General features: G+C 38.3%; 1 long non-coding RNA gene across 2 annotated transcripts; it reads right to left on the bottom strand.

Annotated features, from left to right (window-relative positions):
• LOC109837803 lies at positions 6221-17719 on the bottom strand. 2 transcript variants are annotated; one of them, XR_002246453.1, is made up of 4 exons: positions 17049-17719; positions 16302-17003; positions 12175-12225; positions 6221-6602 (listed from the first exon to the last, which is right to left on the bottom strand). It is a non-coding gene; the product is annotated as an uncharacterized LOC109837803 (long non-coding RNA). The 2 variants fall into 2 exon arrangements; XR_002246452.1 differs by lacking the exons at positions 16302-17003; positions 17049-17719 and having other exon boundaries at positions 12175-12802.

The raw sequence follows: 19135 nt of genomic DNA on the forward strand, positions 1-19135 counted from the left end.
GTGGACTGAGGATACAGCTCTTTTTCCATCTCCTTCTCATTGTCAGAAGAAGAATCCAAGTTATGAGTCTCACGATCTGAGTGTTCGTGCGCCTTTTGCTTTCCCTTTGACATAGTTCTTCGGGAAGACTCGGGTTTTTTCCCTTTTTCAGCGAGAAGCTGGGCCAGCATATCCTTTAATTGGAGAAGTGTCTCCTGTTGCGCCTGGAGCATGACATGATGTTCGTCCACTCTTTTGGCTATGTCTTCATGGTTCCATGTCGTGTAAGCGGAGACCTCGCGTGCGACAACAGAACTTGAAGATTGAGATTCGACGACTGCCGAATGTTCATCGTCGGAAACGACCCCCTTGGTCAATCTTTGATAATCAACCGGACGGATGGCTCCTGTCCGAGTCCGAGTATTCTGATATACTCCTTCGAACTGGTCACAAATTTCCCTAACAGTTGGGGAATGACTTTTTGTGACTCATCAGAATCAGTATGTGAGGCTTTTCCTCTGCTGATCACGTTGATGGTGACTTCGGAGTATTCCGCTTCAGCTGTCTTCTTTTTGTATCGGCATTGTCGTTTGGCAGGTCTAACGACGTTCGTCAACCTATCGAATACAGACTGCCGAGGTGTGGATGCGCAACAATGGCATTCTGACAGAACTGTAGATATAAGCCTCTCACATTGACATGAGTGAGCTACTTGTGCTGTTGGTTTTCCTCTCGACAATAATTCCCGCAGATCAGGAACTTGAGAGAAGACTTTCCCCGGGCACAGAGGCGGAGATGAAACCCCCTGCCCTTGGGTGGGTGAGATTGGTTCTTGTCGAACGTAGATTTTGAAGCCACGCTGACTTTTCTGAACCTGGCGGACCTCTTGAAGATCGCGTTCTTGAGAAATAACGCGAGGGTCGCGTTGAGATTTGTAAACATTAGGCCGAAGCCTACGTTTAAATGATGAAACAGACCTTTGAGGGTCATGTTTTGTTTGAACGCGCCCCTGAGGGTCGCGTTTGGTTGGTGAAACAGACTCTTGAGAGTCATGTTTCGTTTGAACGCGCACCTGAGGTTCGCGTTTAGTTGGTGAAACAGACTCTTGAGAATCATGTTTCGTTTGAACGCGCACCTGAGGGTCGCGTTTAGTTTTGACAGCTCCCTTCTGAGGGCTGCGTTTTGAAGGAACAACGCGCCACTCAGGGTCGCGTTTCAGCTGTATAAGCCAAGGTTCATAGTCGGGCTCGTTGCCGCGAAGTGAGCGTTCTTCCTTGGGAACGCTAGGTTCGGGAACATTTTCAGAAACGCGATCCTCGCGTCAGGACATCATTCGGCTTTCACGCAAGTGTGCTCGACGTATGGATCTTCTTCGTCTGTGAGCGGCGTTCTTCTTGGCTTGTTTCAAAGCCTTAGCAGCAGCGTCGTTGACGCTCATGGAACTCGTCTCCTCCAGAGGCCGTTTGTGGCCCGAAGCTTGTCTGGCTGACGCGGAGGTGGGATCTTCAACTAGCAGAGCTAGTTTGAGTTCCTGACCGAAGGAGAGGGCTTTCTTCGGCACTTCAATAACAGAATTGATCTCCTTAATTTAATAATTGAAGAACTTATGAAACTAGAAATTGATCAAAGAATATTTTCTCTATCACTAGATAATGCAAGTAATAACAATGTAGTTGTTGATTTTATCATATCACCTCTGTCATTGCCATGTCATGGTGATCTTTTTCATATTAGGTGTATATGTCATATTTTAAATTTAATTGTTGTATGTAGAGAAAATTGCAATGAATAGAACAAAGAAAATTGACTTGGATTCCTTTGATTCCGATTACAATTCGATTACAAAAGAGAAGAGAACGAATTTGATTCTCTCCTTTGTTTAAAACTGGGTTCTTCTCGGTAGCGATGGAATGCCTCCTTCGATTGCTCACGTCGAATTTGCTCTCCGTTGACGATCTGACCGTCTTCTATCTCGTGGGAACGATGAACTTCTGTGGAAAGTTTAATGGGTAACTCTGAACGAGTTAGAACTCTGTTATTAGAGTTGTTAGAACCGAAAATTCGGTTAATGACCAAGCTGATATTCTGTTGTTGAAGAATCCTCTCAGATTTGATCTTCTGAATTTGATTCAAAAATCTTATCTCCAAGGATTTTACTGCCGCTGCTGTTGAATCACTAAACCTGAGTGGTTGAGATCCTCCAAATGCTCTTCCGTTCCAAAAAGCCAGCCTCTAACTCAGTTGAGTTTGTTAAGATTTTATAGGTGGATCAGAGGCTGTAACTGCCCACTAAATCCGCTCCTAAGTGAGCGTGATTTCCTCAGATCGTGGGGAAACAATTCTGAAACCGTTCAACTCGTATTTGAACGAGTCAAACGCCCAATCTGGCGTTCAGAACCCAACGACGCCTCTTAGAATTGAGACGCGATGTTGAGTATTAGCTGAACACCAATGAACGCGAGGGTCACTCGCGTTTGGTTTATTATAGTTTGGAAACGCGGGGGTCGGTGTTGGTTGAACCCCTACGAACGCGAGGGTCGCTCACATTTAGCTTGTGCTTGGAAACGCGGGGGTCGCCTGCACTTCCAGAATTGCAATGCGGGGATGACATCCGCGTTTTAGAAGGAGCTAGTTGACTTGTAACTTCTTCTGTAAAGCGTTACAAGGACCGTTGTTCAGTAATCCTAGTTTTAGCTGTTGTGGAGTGTGAAAATTGTCAGATTGTAGCTTTCACTGCAAAATGTGAAGACTGCTGAATAGAGTTTTCATCAATTGTCGGAAGTGTCGTTGAATTGTAACTCTCCTCGATCTATGTGAAAAGTCCTCCATTTGCAGCTTTCGATTGTCGGCGCGAAAGCTATTTGATTGTAGCTTTCGTTGTAGAAACTTGACGGGAATCAACATCCATAGTGTTTTTAGATGAATATTTACCCACAGCTCTCTACCAAGCAACTCACCAACTACGTCCAACCTTTTATTTCTGAAATCATTACATTGCTCATCAGCATCTCTAATAGTTGCTAATATAATATTAGTCATGTTATTGTCACAACCATCAAGATCAATCATCTCAGAAATGCGGCCGTGTTTGTAGCGATTGTAGAATTGCGAATACAGTGATTAGACAGTCTTTTGATTGTGACTTTCATTGTCGGAGCTTGATAGGGATCAGCTATCCATCGTGATTTTTAGACAGCCTACAGAATCCTTTTCAAAATCTAACTTTTCAAAATCTAACACAGAGAAGGAGCTTCACAATCGAAGAACCAAATCAACTACAAACGACATCCAATGCATGCAGCTTGATTTCCATTAGTTTTCAGACAATGAAACTAAATAAACTCATTTTCTCTGCATGAGGACATACACAACGAATCAAGACACGCGAACAGGCTACAAATCGTCATGAAACAAAGAAGCACGAAGCGAACACTCGCCAAGAGGGTGGTTCTGGTTAAGAAGGGGAGGAGGAGGAATAGCTTGGCGTGTGAGAGGTAGCCTTTTCAGTTGTGCGTGCATTTTGATTGTACTCTGAATGTTTGCTTAGTATATCATATGTAACGAAATACACTTTGCGAGCTGTGAGTTTGATTGGCTTCTGGCCTCGTAACTAATACGTTTATAGATATTTGCAGTGATGGTGTTGGATGTGGTTTGAATTATTAACTTATGCTTGTTCCTTCCCTTTCTATGTTTTTCATCTGCTTATCATTGAGAGAGATGATGCTACTTATTGTTGCAGGTTTTGATTCAGCTTCTTGCATGAAAGAGACAATCAAGCATTTGAGTGAATGAATTAGAGCACCCCTTATTAGGCCCAAATTAATTAATTATTGTCTCTTATGTATTTATATAGTAAATGGAAACTAACAGACATCTGTGCCTTTATTTCCTATAAAAACATAGCCACATTGTCCTATGCACCGCACACGACATCGCCACATCTCAGTTTCACCAAATGCTTAAAAAATGGGTGAGTAATCATACACACGCTCATTTGTACCAGGAAATGGCCATCCTGCTATTGCATGAGCTTCTAATTTCAGTAAGGCCCTTGTAAAAAAATATGGCAACTCAAATTCGGTATAGTAGAGTATAGGTTGTCTAAAAATCACAACAGATAGCTTATCCTCATCAAACATTAACAATGGAGGTTACAATTCAACGACTTTCAGAAGGCTATAATTTGAATACTTTCACGTAGATCGATGAATGTTACAAATCAATGACCTTCACGACAACCGATGAAAGCTCTGATCAATGGTCTTCACAACCAATAATGAGAGTTGCAATCTGACGACTCTCATATTTCAAAGAGCTAAAGCTAAGATTACTAAACAATGATCGTCGCGATGCTCTGACAGAAGAGATTACAAGCCAACGATCTCTTCAATCCAAGACGCAGGACTCATCCCTGCATCCTAGAGGTGAAGCACAAGTGGCCTCATTCCAGAGTCAAAGCTATGCAAATGCAGCTCCTAAATGCTGCAAACGCAGCTTCCATTCGCTGCCAAACACAACTTCTAAATGTTGCAAACGCAGCTTCCATCTGTAGCCAAACGCAGCATCTAACTGCTGCCAACGCAGCTTCCAATCGCTGCCAACGTAGCTTCTAACAGCTACCAACGTAGGTTCCATCTATTGCCCAACGCAGCTCGCAAACACTGCGTTCAAACGCATATTTTATTCCAGAATGCAGGACCTGCGTTTAACTCGTTCAAACACGAGTTGAACGGTTCTAGAAACCGTTTTCTTCCCATAATCTGAGGGATTTTGCCCCCACTTAGGAATGGATTAAGGAGGCGGTTACACCTCATTCAGCCCTACTTAGGAGTGAATTAAGGATATGGTTACACCCTTTAATCCCCTATAAATAACTAAAAAATCAGTTTAGTTAGAGGCTCTTTGGCTTGGGCAGATCAAGAGAGATCTTTGGATCATTGAGCATCTTTAGATCTAGAGATCAGCAAAGGACATTCTTCGGCAACAGGAGCTATCTTCGTGCTTGGCTTGTCTAACCAATTACGGTTAAGATCAATCAACTCTTTTACAAGAGTTTAAACTCGATCTGAGTTATCAATTCATTCAGAGTTTCAAACTTGCCACTCAAGTCCTTCACAGCGTCAAATCGTGAGGAGGAGATACCGTTCCAGTGAATCAAGACGCGCGGATCGTCAACGGAGAGCAAACTCGACGCGAGCATTTGAGGGAGGCACTCCATCGCCACCGTGAAGAACCCAGAATTAAACAAAGGGGAGATTTCAGATTAATTCTCCTCTCTTTTGTAATCAGAATTCAAATTGTAATTAAGATTGTGAGAATAAAACATTTAATTCTTTCATTATCTTTTTACTACAAATTTTCCACCAAACATAGAGTAAGTGTTAACGTTTATCTGTTCCATGTTAAGTATAGTGGAGTAAGTGTTAACGTTTATCTGTTCCATGTTAAGTATAGTGGAGTAAGTGTTAACTTTTTTATTTTAAATGTTAAGTTTTATTAATTAGCTGTTAAGTTTTACCTATTACATGTGAACTATAGCCGATTAACTGTTAATGTTTAGTTGTTCTATATAAGTATAATTGAGTAATTATTATCTTTATCCTTTTAAATGTTAAGTTTTGTAGATTAACTGTTATGTTTTACCTAACCTTCCCCTTCCCCACCAACATCCTCGCCAACACCACCAACTATATTCATGAAATACGTATTTATAACATGCTATGTATTATAGTTAACATGTTAAATGAGAACTATATTAACGTGTATATGACCAGAAATAACAGATAATGGATAATGGATAATAGTTATCAATTTACCATCCAAAGTTAACATGTTATCAGTGTAAACTTAACTAGCAAAGAACGAAAGTTAACATGTTATCCGTGTAACTTAACAAGCGAACTGCGAAAGTTAACATGTTATCAGTGTAACTTAACAAGTAAACTGTGAAAGCTAACATGTTATCAGTGTAACTTAACAAGCGAACTGTGAAAGTTAACATGTTATCAGTGTAACTTAACAAGCGAACTGCGATGATTAACATGTTTCCAATGACATTTACCAAATAAATTGCAAAAGGGAACGTGTTATCCAGATCTCATTCAATGTTTACATTGTGAACATAAATAACAGCATAACAACATCAGTCTTTACAAACAAACAAAGAATAAAAATCTAAGCTTTTGGAAAAATCTAACATCAGGACCTCCAACTTCAACCAAGGAAAGAAAAATAATCCTTCTCACAAATTATCCTTCCCATTAATAATCATGACACTAGTGAAAGAAAAATAATCATTCCCACAAATTATCATGACGATTTGTAAACATTCAGAGTACAATCAAAATGCACGCACAACTGAAAAGGCTACCCCTCACACGCCAAGCTGTTCCTCATCCTCCCCACCTTAACCAGAACCACCCTCTTGGCGAGTGTTTGCTTCGTGCTTCTTTGTTTCATGACGATTTGTAGCTTGTTCGCGTGTCTTGATTCGTTATGTGTGTCCTCATGCAGAGAAAATGAGTTTCTTTAGTTTCGCTGTCTGAAAACTAATGGAAATCAAGCTGCATGCATTGGATGTCGATTGTAGTTGATTTGGTTCTTCGATTGTGAAGCTCATTCTTTGTGTTTGATTTTGAAAAGGATTCATCAAAAAGAATAAAGATAACAATTACTCAATTATACTTATATAGAACAAGTAAACATTAACAGTTAATCGGCTATAGTTCACATGTAATAGGTAAAACTTAACAGCTAATTAACAAAACTTAACATTTAATAGAAAAAAAAAGTTAACATTTACTCCACTATACTTAACATGGAACAGATAAACGTTAACAATTAATTTTCTATAGTTCATATTACTAACACTGCAAAACATGATACACCACTATAAAAATTGAAGTAACATAAATTCACTTTATTCTTAAATGAATACTTTTGTTCAAATTATAAAGCAATGGCATAAAACCAAACCTACATTCTCCACAATCAAGCTCTCCTCCACCCTAGCCTTCTTCTCCTCTACCTTCTAAGACCTCGTCATCTCGCAAGCAATACAAACTCCTCATAACTCCTCATAACTGAACTCACCATCAGATCCATGAAATGGCTAAACCCAGTATCACGTACAATCTCCTCATAACTCCCAAAGAAAGAAACCAAAATCTCTATTTTCTTCCAGTATCACGTACAATCTCCTCATAACTCCCAAAGAAAGAAACCAAAATCTCTATTTTCTTTGTTTACTCACTAAAGCTCACAAATTGCTAAAACCCACCAAAAATAAATCACCAAAGAGGGGGGGATCAGACCCAATCTCTGCTCTTCTTTTATTTTTACACTATAAGCTCACAAACTATTATAACCCACCGAAAAAACCATCACCAAAGAGAGCAAACCAGCTCCAATCTCTGTTTTCTACATGTTTTTTTTCACTTATATCTCACAGCTTGCTAAAAACATCCAGCAAAAATCAACTCAAAATGAGAGAAAAAAGGATAGAAAACAACTTAAAAGGACGCCTGCATGCGGATAGGATAAATTTGAACCCAAAAGACTTCAGGTTTTCAAAAAGCAACAAGGGGTGCCGAATATCTGCCTTATTTTCTCCCCCCTCCACCACCTCCGACCACCCCCACCATCGACCCTACCACCATCAAACGCGGCCAATCCCAGCGATTCCAGCGACCCTACCCTAACCTTAGATTCCTCCAGATCTAGCGATTCCAGCGGAAGAAGAAGAGTCGGCATGACGGTGGCGGCGGGAGAATGAAGTCGTAGAGGTCGAGGGGAGGCGGAGATGGAGGAGGTGGCGGCGGTGCTGGAGGTTCCCAGCGAGGTTGGAGAGAGAGGGTGGAAGAGGAGATGAGTTTGTTGGAAGAGAAGAGAGATCTGGAGAAGGAGAGGGGTAATTTGGGGATATATTCCCTTGGGAATTGTAATTGGGGCTGAATCACACAGAGTTCTCATTTTTGGGGCTAATACACATGACAAATAATGCAGGGGGTTAGGACACATCAACTTATTATTTTTGGGGCCTTGAAGCAATTTTCCCTTAAAAGAAAGGAGCGTGCCATAAAACAGAGACTAGGTAAAGCTATGTCAGAGCTAATGAGGGAAAATGGTAATAATTTCATTTAAACTTTGGAGGTTTCCTACTTATTTACTTATTTAAGTTTATAAGAAATTTATTTCTCTATGTCTTTTATAGGCAAAAAAGATTATGAGAAACCCGGTAGGCATGGGAGTGAGGAAAAGATGAAAGTTCCTCCGAAAGGGTACCGGGACATTTTGGAGTGGAAGGACAACATTCCTATTGGGGATTGGGCTGTCAGATTTAATAACTTGATTGGTTGTTTAATAAGAGATCCAAGCTCCATTAATATTGCTCATAACTTTGAGGAGCAAGAATTTAAAGGCATAAAGAAGATTTGGGAGAAGCTCATGGTAATTATTTATTATATTGCTGCTTATTTTGTTTACAATTCATAATGATTATTCTTATAGTGTTTTTTTTTTGCCATGTAACTTGCAGGATCATTATTGTCTTGAGGACAACCCAGAGTCTTAGGATTATATTATCCCTAAAATGACCAAGCTTATTTAGGATTGGAAGAGTGATCTAAAGAAAAGTTATTTCACAAATTTATCTGCTGATTGGAAGAGGATCTATGAGCTTGATAAGAGAGTTCCTCCATTTAATTGGATGACTCTCATTATCGAGTGGGAGGGTGAGAAGAAGGTAGATTATTTTTAATTTCTGGCTATTATCATCACGTTATTTTTTATTTATACATTATCATCGCACATACTAATAACATACTTTATTTTGTAGAAAATATGTGAGACGACATCGGTGAATCGTAGATCAAAGCTATACGATCACTTTTTAGGATTACTCCCTATGCTCAGATCGAGCATAACCATTTGAGTGAAAACTTGATATGATCATATTATTAAAACTGATTTCATGTGATTAGTTTCTTACATTTAATTTGGAATTTAATATATCATAGGACGCTTTGACTATGCCACCGACTCTTCTTGCTAAAAGAGCTTATACACCGCCCCAGGGCTATAAAAATGTAGAGGGAAATGACAAAAAGGTGGAGAAAATTAATGAATTGAACGTAAGTATAAGATTAATTTTAGATTTGTATATACTTAATAATTTTTCATCAAAGTTTCTAATTTTTATGATATATGATATGCAGGTGGTGCTGGAAGCTTCTCAAAACGAAGTCTTGTCCCGTGTCATGCAGTCTCAAAGTATAGAGGATACTCATGTAGAGCCTAACCGCATGACCAGAGACGAGTGGATGGAAGTTGTCGACGGAGCTTACGGTTTACAATCAAGAAAGAAAGGAAGAGTGCCTCTGCCAAGTGCTAGAGTTAAGACACTCACCACCACCAATAAGGCTAGTAGCCAATCTGTGACCTCGACATGACCATGTGACACGTCATACGTCGTGGGTAAGATTGAAAAATACTTGTTGAAGAATGTTGAAATTCCATTGGCTTTAAGTTTTCTTCCCACTATTAAGCACAAGTTAGGCGGTGCACAAACGACTTAGGATGTCGTTCAGTGACTCATACCCTTAAAGGACTTGCTTCCGCAGCCTATATACGCGGAGATTATGGGGTTGGCATATGATGAGCATGTAGCTGCAAGTGGTGGAGAGGTATATATGTCATATTATATATGTATTTATTATGAGTATTTTGGAATATATTTTCATATTGATTTACATTTTTTAGACTAGAGGAGGTACCACCTAGGAAGCAGCAGTACGGTACGACATTCTGATGCAGCCGCTATACGATAGGGACCACGGCTATGATGAGTGAGTGGTGAGTTAGACTTTTTAGTTACTTTTGTGGACTTTTGGATTGTGTTGAACATATTATGACCTCCAGAATATGTGTGTGTGTGTGTGTGTGTGTGTGTGTGTGAATTGATGAATGATGAATGTTAATATTATTGGATATTGTTGGATGCGAATCATTGAATGTGAATATTGTTGGATGTGAATCGATAAATGTAAATGTTAATATTGTTGGATATGAACGTGAATATTATTGGATGTGAATCGATAAATGTGAATATTGTTGAATATATTGTGAATATTGGTAGCAACATGTATACATTCCCGATTGGGGGCTCAAAAAAAGCAAATTTTTTGGATTGATATCGTCGCCAATGTTCATTGACGACGGGCGTCATCCCGTCGCCAATGTACATTGATAACGGGACTGATACCGTCGCCAATGAACATTGACAACGGCTATACACTCGTCCCCAATGAACATTGGTGGCGGAATTAGTCTCGTCGCCAATGTTTATTGGCGACGGGAATGACCCGTCGCTAATGAACATTGGCGACGAACGTAGTCCGTCACCAATGTGAACATTGGGGACGGACGTAGTCTGTCACCAATGTTTTTCATCACCAATACATATCTGTCGCCAATGAACAATGACGACGGATGACCCCATCGCCAATGTTCATTGGCGACAGGATTATTAGTGACGGACTGTTCCCCGTCGCGAAAGTGTATTGGTGACGGATTTTACTGCATTGGCGACGGATTTCCCCATCACCAATGCTTTGTTTTCTACTAGTGATTTATCTTTGTGTCCTTTAAACATCACCATTTTTTTGTATATTTTACAAACTAAAATACCAGGACTTCTGATGCACGTGATGCGTGCTTAACACCTTACATATTTGTGCATACTAAAAAATGCTAGTAACACCTATGCTAATATAAATAGAAGTATAATTTTTTTACAAAAAACGAAATAATTATGAGGCAATTCAGAAGTCAATAATATCTTCAACAGAAAATATGCTCCCCGGTACATATGTATCAATCAACTTTATATAGTGTAGGCTGGCTAAAAAATTTACTACAGATAGTTAATCCCTGCAACTGATGATGAAAGTTACAATCTGATAACTTTCACGTTAACCAATGAGAGTTACAAATTGACGACTTTGACATTTTCAAGAGTTAAATGCAAGGATTACAAGATAACGATCTTTGCAGAGGTTGAAGAAGAGATTACAAATTGATGATCTCTTCAAAGATAAACGCGAGGGTGGATCCTCGCGTTTCAATTCCAAATGCGGAACGCGAGGCTCACCTTCGCGTTTTAACTCTAAACACGAGGCTCACCTCCGCGTTTTAACCCTAAACACGAGGCTCATGCTCAAACGCGAACCTCACGTTAAATTGGCTTGAACGGTTTCAAAACCATTTTCCCACTTAATGGGGCCATTAAACCCCCATTATGGAGCAATTTAAGGGGTCAGTTACACCCCTTAAAGCCTATAAATAGCTGAGATCTCAGCTGAAAGGGGGGCTTCAAATTTTGGGTGAGCTCTTTGGAGATCCTTAGCTTTCTGTGAGAGTTTGTGAAGTATTGGTGGAGCTTTTGGCTTGGTTCTTGAGTCATCTCTGTTATCACTCTTGAGATTGGTTTTGTGGCTAAAAAGGTTTCATTTCCTTTCTGAAATCAACTCTTTCTTAGAGTTCATAACTTGTTTAGAGTTTAAAAACTTACCTAGCAAGTTCTTCTCAAACTCATTAGAGTTCTTCTCTCAAGACGTAAAAGTTAAGAAGAAGAGACAACGTCCTACGAAGCGAGGTGCTCGGATCGTCAATGAGATACAAGGTCCAAGCTCTCATCGCTACCAATAAGAACTCAGTTTTAAACAAATGGAAGGATCTCTGTTGATTCCTTATCTCTTTTGTAAATCGGGAAACCAATAAGAAGAAAAGTTGTAATTTCTTTTTCTAAATTAGTTAGAGAGGGATAGCAAGGAGAGATTGTATTCATTCTTTTTCTAAGTTAGTTAGAGATATTAATACAAATCTGTTTCTCAATTTTCTTGCTTTTCTTGCATTTTCCGACCAAACATATAGTTTGGTCTAAATCGCCGTATATTTGTTTCAATGGATAGAGCAAAAATTATAGTATGTTACTTACTCTACACGAATTATGTTCAAACATTAAAAAAATTCCTCACTAAAAAAATTAGCTAAACATCATCACATATTATATTGCTCACTTTACACAAATTATGTTCAAACACAGAGAATTTCCTCACACGAAAAAAGGCTAAACATAGTCAAATATTAGCATAAAAAATAAAAATTACATATAAATATATTGTATTCACTTACTTTGCAACTTCACGGATCCATCCACATTGATAAACTTGAAATGACTTTGATCTATTTCACGAGTGACAAAGAAAGAAAATTAGATATCTAGTAAATAGTGATTTTAGCTAGTACTATATCTATGCGATGCTGCAGGGATTTTTTAGTGGTACTTATTTTGTGGATAAGATAAACTTGATTCTCAATATCTTTATTTATTGAAAAACGCAGCAACAATTTCTTTCATTGTAAAGTTTCTCTTACCAGAAGTGTTTTTCAGTCATCTGTATCTGACTTAGGTTCTCAAAGTGTATTCAAATTTTGTCGCTTAATTGTGGACAGTACACTGAAACTAATACTTGAAATTCTTCTACATTTTCGTACTTTGACTAAAAGAAAGTTTATGTTTAATTTTGAAAGAACTCTCTCAGAAATACTCAAGTGAATTTTGCTTGTAAACACATGGCAAGAAATCTCAATAATCATTTTTAAAATTCAATGCAACTAGTTATGCTAGTGCCAAAACAAATATAAGGCAGTCCGTGGAAAAAGGAGGAGGATTTTTTGTTGGATAGAGAATTCCTAATCTATTTTGGTAACATGAGGTTATTAGGATTTCTAGTCTACTTTGGTAACATGAGATTATTAGGATTCCTAATCTATTTTGGTAATAGGTTATTAGGATTCCTAATTTGATTTGGTTTTGGTTTAGAATTCCTAGTATGTTTATGATTTTAGGATTTCTATATATATGGAACAATTGGAAGAGAAAATTGGAGGAGAAGAAAAATTGGGGATATTTGAAGCACAGAAAAGAGGTATTTTCTGAGCTATTTGTTTAGGGTTTTGTTTGGAGAGATTAAGAGCTTGTTGGTGAGATTAGTTTGTTCCTTCGAGTGATTTGTAATTTCAGTTTGTACTCTTTCTCTATTAGTGAAAATCTCATCCCCTTCTTGCCCCGTGGACGTAGGCAATTGCCGAACCAAGTAAAACTATTGTGTTTGGATTTGTGCCGTTGTTTTGATTTGTTTGGCCTTTATCTCGACGTTTGTTTGATTTGATTCTCGAAGCACGCCCGTTTGGTTGTCACGCTTCCGCGCCGCGCACAACAATTGGTATCAGAGCTCCAGATTTCAGATCTAGGGTTTTGTCTTGGTTGGAGGAGTAGATCAATTTGGAAGTTTGGCTAGGGCTTCGTTTGGTGAGAAAGGTGGGATTTTTTTGGTAAAGACTCTATCTTTTTTAGTTTGGATCTATTCTTCGTTTATTCCGCATTGGTTTGTTGGCGCTTGGGCTATTTGGAGGAGTAGATCGCTTTGGAGGCTCTTCGAGGGCTTCATTTGGAGATAAAGGTGAGATTTTTCCTATTTGTAGATCTCGTTGCCGCATTGGATTTTTGAGGAGTGCTTTGACCTGTAGTTTGAAGTCCTGTGAACCCATTGGTATGAGTGAGAAGACCGAGGTGGAGTTTGACACTTCTATCCATCATTCGAGGGGTTTTCTGAGGGGTGTTCATTCAGGCATTCGGGGGTCTTCCAAGGGAGCATCATTGGGAGGTAATAGAGATGTGGTTTCCGTAGTTGGGGATTGTTCTAGGCATTGATGGGTTGTAACCAAGTCCCGTTGGTGTGAAGTCCTAGAAGCCCTCAACAGATGGAGGAAGTGTGTTGGTAGAAAGGTAACCCGACGTTCTGATTATGGTAGGGGTTCTTTTTTGCATTTGTGCCGAGCTCACGGCAATAGGAGACACTTCATTGGTGTGGAAACTTTGAGGTGACAAGGCGAGATGGCAGATTTGGGCAGCTATTCCTTTCTGGAGGAGGATCGGCGTTTGATGTCGAGCATTGGCATTGGTGTGCAGGCTACGACATGTTTGGGCCGTATCATGTATAGGTTGTCGACTACTGCATGTACAGATATGGGATCTGGTGGAGCTGCTTCAGATTTTGGATTACGTCGGATGTTTGGCTACCCAGTACTTGGTCACATCGTGGATGTGAGATTTGATCCGATAGCACATTTGGGATTCAGAGGCGTGTTTGATTATCAGGTATTGGCTTCTGACTTTGTTCTGAGCAGGCATGTCACGTTTGACTCTCAGCAGGTGAAGAGTGGTGATCAGATCTTTGGGACATCGCAGCGGGTGGAGAGTGATGCTACTCCACGTTGGGTGGAAACTCCAGATCATACTGCATCATTTGGGATTCCAGCTGATGTGACACAGATTGGGAATCGTGTTGATTTGGATGCAGATGATAGGTTGATTGATTCGAGTACAGCTGATGGATGTAGTCTGGATATGGCCATTGGTTCATCTCAGGTGGAGATGTTTGGATTAGTTCAGTTTGGAGCCATTGGAGGTGCTATCAGCCGCAGACTTGATCGTGATATTAGAGAAGGGTTACGAACTCTTCTAGTGGATTGAGACCTTTGGAGGCTATTTGGGTGAACTACGTGAAGACTTGATTCCTTGGGCAAGAGGATACGTAGGCAGTCAGTTTTGATGCAGCTGATTTGGTGAGTAGATATCGACATTTGGGTGAGTGTTCGCACTCTCGTTTGGGTCTCGACTTGTTATGGATTGAGTCCGTTGTTGTGGATCGTTTCACTTCGTACTGGATGCAACAAGTGAGGTATTTGGTTTGGTCGGTGTCGGCTCAGTTTTGGGAAAACTTCGCCGAGGTGGAGAATTGTTGGATAGGGAATTCCTAATCTATTTTGGTAACATGAGGTTATTAGGATTTCTAGTCTACTTTGGTAACATGAGATTATTAGGATTCCTAATCTATTTTGGTAATAGGTTATTAGGATTCCTAATTTGATTTGGTTTTGGTTTAGAATTCCTAGTATGTTTATGATTTTAGGATTTCTATATATATGGAACAATTGGAAGAGAAAATTGGAGGAGAAGAAAAATTGGGGATATTTGGAGCACAGAAAAGAGGTATTTTCTAAGTTATTTGTTTAGGGTTTTGTTTGGAGAGATTAAGAGCTTGTTGGTGAGATTAGTTTGTTCCTTCGAGTGATTTGTAATCTCAGTTTGTACTCTTTCTCTATTAGTGAAAACCTCATCCCCTTCTTACCCCGTGGATGTAGGCAATTGTCGAACCACGTAAAACTATTGTGTTTGGATTTGTGCCGTTGTTTTGATTTGTTTGGCCTTTATCTCGACGTTTGTTTGATTTGGTTCTCGAAGCACGCCCGTTTGGTTGTCACGCTTCCGCGACGCGCACAACATTTTTCAATACTTGTATGGTTCCTCATGATCATGAACATAGTAGCAAATTTCGATAAGATTAATATTTTTATGAAATAACTATCGAGAAAAAGGATTGATAACATTTCAAGGGAGACAATTACATAGGGGGAAAATATTAGGAGAGAATGATAAGTTTTCAACTAATAGAAGAAAGAGAAGATGAAAAGTTAGGTTAAAATTTGAGACATAATTATCTACAAATGCCCATTAAATGAAATCTGTTATGAAATAATGTGGATGTCCATTTAGTTTCCCAATAAATTAATATTCCCCTAGTACATTAATCTTCTTCCTAGAACAACACAATACATGTTCTTGAAAGACTAAATTCATGAATGAGTAATTAATATGATTCATGTAATATCATATTAGTTTGTATATAAATAGAGGTATTCCTACCTCACTTTGAGATAGCAATGAAGAACGAATGAAATAAAATTTCTCTCTACTTCTCGTCTACTTTCTCTACTCTACTTTATTAGTTTTACAACACGTTATCAGCACGAGGCTCTACCATTGAAACAATCTTCTTCAAGTCCATTAGATTCATCATTGGGCACGTGTTGATATTTTGGATAAACTTTCGAGGTATAATTTCTCTTTCCAATTTAATTCATTTTTCACTATGACTAACCTTACAAAACAAGAATTTACGCCACTTGATATTTCTAGAAAGAACTACTTATCTTGGATGTTAGATGTTAAAATACATCTTGTTGCAAAAGCTCTTAAAAATACTATTGTGGAAGAAAATAAGACATCAAATCAAGACCCTGCCAAAGCTATGATTTTACTTCGTCATCATTTGGATGAAGGATTAAAAACTGAATATCTAACTATGAAAGATTCACTTAGTATGTGGTATAATTTGAAGGAGAGATTTGACCACCTGAAGTTAGTCGTGCTCCCAAAAGCCTGGTATGACTGGCTTCACTTAAGGCTACAAGATTTTAAATCAATCAGTGAGTATAATTCTGCAATGTATAAAAATTACCTCTCAATTGCAATTGTATGGAGAAAATGTTACTGATGATGATATGTTAGAAAAAACATTCTCCACCTTTCATACCTCGAATATGCTCATGCAAAAGCAATATCGAAGAGAGGATTTAAGAAATACTCTGAATTGATTTTATGCCTCTTTTTGACTGAATAAAATAATGAATTATTATTGAAAAATCATGAATCCCGACCTACTGGTTCTAGCCCATTCCCTGAAGTGAATACAACTAAATCTTAAAATCATGGTCGTGAGCGTGGACATGGCTGTGGAGGAGGCCGAGGATGTAGTCGTTATCGTGGATGAGGTCGTGGCAGATATGCGCCTTATAATCACATTGATCATAGTCATGGCAGAAGACAAAACAACTCCCAGAAATGGGACAATAATGATAAGAAAAGTGAAGAAAAGAAACATTATGAGGAAATTTGCTACCAGTGTGCAATAGAAGGTCATTGGTCCCGTACTTGTCGTACGACAAAACATTTTGTTGACCTCTATCAGGCATCATTAAAAGGGAAAGGCAAAAATACTGAGACAAATTTTATTAATCAAAATAATGTTTATGATGATCTTGATGATATCACACACCTCGATGTAGCTGATTTCCTTGAGCAACTTGATGATATCACACACCTCGATGTAGCTGATTTCCTTGAGCAACCTGAAGTTGCGAAATGATCCCATGATAAATACCCGACATTTTGAATTTTGTTATTTTCGCATCTTTTATGTAATTTTCTTTATGAATTTTGTAATTTATGGACTTTATTGATATTTACTTTTATTTGTAATTTTCTTTGTCATTTCTTCCTGAAAAATAAATGGATGTCAAATATTTGGGATCAAACAATGGTGCTGATAATACTTGTCTCATTGATAGTGCTACTACACACGCTATACTTAAAAATATGAAGTATTTTTCTCATTTAAAATAGAAGAAACAAATGTTAACACAATAAGTGGTAGTGCTAAATTGATTGATGGCTCCGAAAGAGCCACTGTGTTTCTCCACGAAGGAACTAAAATTATCATAAATAATGCACTACTCTCGATAAAGTCTCGAATAAATTTGCTAAGTTTTAAAGATATCCATCGAAATGGATATCATATCGAGATGATGAATGAGACAAATGGTGAATACTTATTAATTACAAATATCATTTCTGAGAAGAAATACGTATTAGAAAAGTTGCTTTCTCTATCTTCTGGTTTATATTATACAAAAATAAGTGCAGCTGAAATGTATCACCTTGAAGACCAGAAGTCTACTAATCCCAATGATTTTATGATTTGGCATGATCGCCTTGGACATCCTGGTTCTATACCAATGATTTTATGATTTGGCATGATCGCCTTGGACATCCTGGTTCTATAATGATGAGGCGAATAATTATAAATTCACATGGTCATTCATTGAAAAATCAAAAAAATACTAAATTCTAATGAATTCTCATGTGTTGCTTGCTCCCAAGTAAAGTTAATTGTTAGACCATCACCAACGAAAGTGGGCACTGAATCCCCTGCATTTCTAGAACGAATTCATGGTGATATATATGAGCCTGTAGATCCACCATGTGGACCATTTAGATATTTTATGGTACTAATTGATGCATCAACAAGATGGTCACGTGTAAGTTTATTATCTAGTCGCAACCTAGCGTTTGTGAGATTGCTTGCTCAGATAATTAAATTGTGAGTACAATTTCCTGATTATCCCATTAAGAAAATTCGTCTAGATAATGTTGGTGAATATTCATCACATGCCTTTGATGATTATTGCATGGCTATTGGGATAAGAGTTGAACATCATGTAGCTCATGTTCATACACAAAATGATCTAGCCGAATCATTTATTAAACGACTTCAATTAAATGCAAGACCATTATTAATGAGGTCTAAACTTCTTTTCTCTTCTTGGGGACATGCTATATTACATGCAGCAACACTTGTGAGAATTAGGCCGACAAGTTATCATATTTATTCTTCCTTACAATTAGTTCTTGGTCACGAGCCCAATATTTCTTATTTAAAAAATTTCGATTATGCGGTATATGTTCCTATTGCACTGCCTCAACGTACTAAAATGGGGCCTCAAAGAAGATTGAGGATATATGTCGGGTATGAATCACCTTCTATAATTAAATATGTTGAACCATTAACATGTGATTTATTTACTGTAAGATTTGTAGATTGGCATTTTGATGAATCACATTTCCCGACATTAGGGGAGGTAAAGATCAACCGAAAAAGGAAATTACTTGAAAAATATCATTAGACTTTCTTGATCCTCGTACAAAAGATTATGAACTGGAAGTTCAAAGGATTATACATTTACAGAAAATTACAAACCAATTATCGGTTGCTTTTAATGATTCTAGAAGAATTACTAAATCGCATATTCTAGCAGAAAATGCTCCGATTAAAATTAATATCCCAAAAGGACAAATTAAAAGTGCTAACGAATCTAAAGCACACCTGAAGTGTGGTAGACCTCTTGGTTCTAAAGATAAGAATCCTCAAAAGAAAAGAGGATCGAATGATCAAAATATTGCTAATGACAAAATTCAACCACCTGAAGAGGTCGCTCCTGAAGAGCCAACTCCTGAAGAAAATGAAACTTCAATAAATTTTGTTATTAGAAAGAGTTGGAACCGAAGAGAAGTAATTGTCGATAATGCATTTGCATATAATATAGCATTTGATATTATGAAAGATGACGA

Source organism: Asparagus officinalis, chromosome 4, assembly GCF_001876935.1.
Source record: "Asparagus officinalis chromosome 4, Aspof.V1, whole genome shotgun sequence".
NCBI lineage: Eukaryota > Viridiplantae > Streptophyta > Magnoliopsida > Asparagales > Asparagaceae > Asparagus > Asparagus officinalis.